Source organism: Myotis davidii, unplaced genomic scaffold (assembly GCF_000327345.1).
Source record: "Myotis davidii unplaced genomic scaffold, ASM32734v1 scaffold1120, whole genome shotgun sequence".
Lineage (NCBI taxonomy): Eukaryota > Metazoa > Chordata > Mammalia > Chiroptera > Vespertilionidae > Myotis > Myotis davidii.
This window is the reverse complement of record NW_006292588.1, coordinates 236,100-240,595: the sequence shown is the minus strand read 5'-3', so window position 1 is coordinate 240,595 and position 4,496 is coordinate 236,100. Positions and strand designations below refer to the sequence as shown.

At 42.9% G+C, this 4,496-nt stretch overlaps 1 pseudogene; it reads right to left on the bottom strand.

Moving 5' to 3' along the window:
- Positions 1 to 144: 144 nt before the first annotated feature.
- LOC102770289 lies at positions 145 to 1,340 on the bottom strand (annotated as a pseudogene).
- Positions 1,341 to 4,496: the final 3,156 nt, after the last annotated feature.

Genomic DNA, 4,496 nt, shown 5'->3' with positions numbered 1-4,496 from the left:
GTGTATGTGTGTGTGTGTGTGTGTGTGTGTGTGTGTGTGTGTGTGAAGAGACTAAGAACTGGACCCCTCTAACCTGGCCAAAGAAAGCAAGAGATATTAACCGGGCACGAGGAATAAAAAAAAGACCTTGATATTCTGTTCTTAGAGTTACATTTGTTATGACAATTGAGGGGCAAGAGTAGGAGCGGGAGGAAGAAGTACTTAGAAGGAGCCGGATGGCTGCAAGTCTAGTCCACGTAGTGTTTGTACTGGACGGGCTCATCGCCAGTTTTATTGAGAAGACACGTGCGGATGAAGGCTTCTGTCACTGCGAAGGGGTCACAGTTGGCAGAGAGGCGCCAGTCTTCAAAGGACCCCTTCTCCTGGCCCACAGCCCGTGGAATGCGGATGCTGGCACTACAGTTGGCCACGCTGGGGGAGAAGTCATTGATGTTGGAGATTTCATTGAATCCAGTGAGGCTCCGGGCTTTGTCCCGGCCCCCCTTGGAATCGTAGGCTCGGATGTGGTACTGGTGCCGCCTGCTCGGCCTCTCGATGGACTCCTCTCTGTACTTCAGACCATTCTCCTCCCGCAGGGCCTCGGTGCTGAAGTTGGTGGGGCAGCCTGCGCCATCCCAGCTCCCAGGAATGGGCTTGGGGTCAGAGGTTGCTATCACTCCAAAGTCTTCACACGCTCGGTGCAAGCAGAAACGGGCCACCCAGAGATGATCGCCCATGGAGGTTCCTTCACGGGGTCCTATTAGGAGTTACCACTGGGCAGGCCCGGTAGTGAGCCTCCACAGTATCCCTGCCGTAGGCTCTGTGGCCCCCATGTCGCAGTTGTATGGACCGTGGGGTCCAGGGAAGCCATTGGAAGGCCAACCGAAGGTGCCCGTCTGTGCCCATGAGAGTATACTCCTGCTCCGTTCCAAACCAGGGATGCTGAGCTCACCATGCCCATTACCCGCTAGCAGGTATATCTTAAATTGGGCTCTGAAGGTTTGCGATTGTACTTTAAGACTTCACAGAACACCAGCTTGTTGGGGTCCTTGTGGAAAGGGCCCCGAAACATGGCAGCAGGAACGAGATACATGTCACTGTTGGAGCCTTCAGACTGCATAGCACTAGAGCCATCGAAATTCCACTTGGGCAACTCTTCTATGCTTTTGGGCTCACTGTCCAGGGTCCGGGTCTTGCATCGCAGTCCTTCTCCAGCAGCGTCAACCAGATGACACAGCTTGGACTTTATCACCCTGTGGCCATCTGCTTGATGCCTTTGTCCAAGTGGGAACTCGCCGAGGTGGACATGGTGGAAGTTGCTCTGCGGGGCAGGGCGGGCAGGCCGTGAGAGCGGGGTGCAGAGAGGGGAAGAGAGGAAGCTGGGAGTGCTGCTCAGGCACTCGGCTCTTTCCCCATCCTCGGCTCCCTTAATTTTAATTTCTTAGTGACACATAATGTGGAGCATCTTCTCATATGCTTCTTGTCCATCTGTGTATCTTCTCTGGTGAGGTGTCTGCTCAGGTCTTTGCCACATTTGTAATGTGTTTTCTTATTGTCCAAAAGGTTCTTTACATTTTGAGGGTAGTAGTCCTTTTTCAGATGTGTCTTTGGCAGATATTTTCTCTCAGTCTGTGCCCTACCTTCTCACGCTCCTCGTGGCACATTTTGCAGAGCACATGTTTTTAAGTCCAGCTTTTCCTTTTTTCATGGATTTGCCTCATTGTTATATGTCTAAAAATGTATCTCCACACCCAAGATTATCTAGATTTTATCCTATCTTATCACCTAGGAGTTTTGTAATTTCGCATTTAGGTCTGCGATCCATTTTAAGTTAATTTTTGTGAAAGGTATAAGGTCTGGGTCTCATTTCATTTCTTTCTTTTTTGCATGTGGATGTCTAGTTCCAGTTCCATTTGTTGAGAAGAGTAACTTTTCCCCAGTGTAATGCCTCTGCTCATTTGTCAGTGATGTTCTGGCTACTTTCTAAGTTTTCCTTTCTTTCTTTCAAAGTGGGGGGAGGGGGGGTTCCTAGATGTAGTTTTCTTTTTTTACATATCTCATTTTGAGCTTGTAGACCTTCTTGATTATGTAGTGTTATAATTTTCGTAATTTTGAAAATATTTTGGCCAATATCTCTGCCACTATTTTTTCTGTCCCACTCCTTATTTCTCTCTTTCTGGGTCTCAATTTATACACATATCGAATCATTTTCTCTATTTCATATGTGAGTATGCAACCTTTCTACTTTTCACACTTTCTTTTCTCTAAGCTACAACTTGGGTTCTTTTCACTGACTTAGCGTCCAATTCATTTATCTTTTCTACTATGTTTAATATGCTATTAAATCCAACCATTGGATTTAATATGGTTTTTAATTTCAATCATTGTATCTATTAGTTCCAGGGTTTCTGTGGTACTTTTTAATATATTTTATTTCTCTATTGATCTCTCTCCCTTACCCCCAATATCCCATACCTTCCATCTTTTCTGATATGTTCTTGAATATTTTAATCATAGTTGTATTTTAAAGTATATTTCTTATTACCTCTGGGTCTATTCCAATGTCTGTTTATTCCTCTCTTAAATTTTTAGTATTACTTCTGTCTTCTAACATAACTAGTAATTTTTTATTGAATGTTATATAGGAGATTAATTCTAAATGGGGTCCATCCTGGAGTAATAATGATCCTCATTCAAGACTTCCTAGTTACAGATTTGTATGCGAATAATAAAACAGGTATATATACAGATGGTATTTTCTTTAAAATATTTTTTCCAACTGTCCATTCGTAATAGACAATTAACATAAGGTGGACATAATTACAGTCATGATTGTCCATGCATAGTGAATTTACATTACTCAGAAACTCGCCCAGTTTTTGGCCAGCAGATACTGCTTTGACACTAGATTCTTCTGATCACTGCTAATCAAATGTTATGCTCTTGCTCAAAGGGGTGTGATAACCTAAGTATACGTATAAGGCTCTCTCTCCACAACCCAGCAGAATTTGTTATACAGGTCAACAATGCCCCAATTTATTTTTCCCCTCTTTCTCTCTGTGATATGTGCATGCACACAAATGTTGCTACAATCAGGGTCTAATCAGGAGACAAACCATATGAGTCATTTTAACAGATAATTTAAGTGATTGTTAACTAGATACTGGAGAATGGAAAAGACAATCATTGACCAGTTAGATAACCCCTAGTAGCAGCTGTAAGATCAGCTACCACCCCTAGGGCTAGGAGAGAAAAAGAGATAGGTTGGAATTACCATAAACAGGGATCATGGAGGTGGGGCCTCAGGGAGCTGATGCTAACACGTGGCTGGTGCTGATATCACTGAGAGAGGGCGCTGATGCTGGTTATGTGAATGTCGTTCAACCTGCACAGTGTAAACAATTGCCACATTATTTACTGGAACAAAACGCTGATCCATAATAAATGGAATGATGATGAAAACAATAGGACAAAAAAAACAAGAAATATGAAGCAAAATTAGAAGGAAATTTTTTTTTGTCCCTCCTCGAGCCTTTCATTGTTCCTCAGACAACCCCCAAGGAGGAGTTCCCTACAGAAGAAATAGCAACATCATATTTCTCCCACGTTGGCATGCACATTTCATTCGCGTTTAAACACATTTGCCATTGGCATGAAGCTTAGAATAGACGGTAATGTTTTTCTTTCTTAATGTCATGGAAAATAACGATGGCTCTCATAATCAATGGTTTCTTCAACTTCATGGAATGTGGTATTTTTAAACACATAAAGTGACTTCTATCACCGAACTTCCTGACCCTGGTAATCATTGCTTTCTCTTTTAAGTTCTCACGTATCGTCTGTTAAATAGTTCTACAGTTTTGTAGGAGTCCAGTGTTAATCTTTTTTACTTATACTTTCTGAATTACTTCTCTCCTTTATAACCCTCTCCCACCTCCAGAATTATGGGATCCGTTTTACATTCTGTTAAACCCTCTCTCGGGAGTCAGGCACTGAGCAGTGATTCTGAGATCACGTAAGTCACACTGGTGTTTTTCCATTTGAGTCATATGGCCAGGAAGACTCCCTTACAGAATTTCAGCTCTCTCCTATGTGAGTTTTAAATTCCTTGTTTTATAGTACTTGTTACTTTTCCCAGTCAGTTTGCATGTGTTGTTTCAGGTTTGTAGCAACTTTTCATTACCCCGCAACAACACCAGTTCTGACAACATGATAATAAATCTGTTGTTTTCCGGCTCTTTCTAGACAAACTTGAAGCTGAACTAGAACCTTACTTCCACTTTAAAGGGCACTCCAAAAGTATTTTGTGTAAATTCTGTTGCATATATTTTTCCTTGTAATGTTTTGCGTGGCTCTGGAGTTACACCTCTTCATTTCATCTTGAGTTGGGCTCGAAAATATTTGAAGTTAAGAAGAAATATAGCCCAAACTGGTTTGGCTCGGTGGATAGAGCGTCCACCTGCGGACTGAAAGGTCCCAGGTTCGATTCCGGTCAAGGGCATGTACCAGGAGTGCAG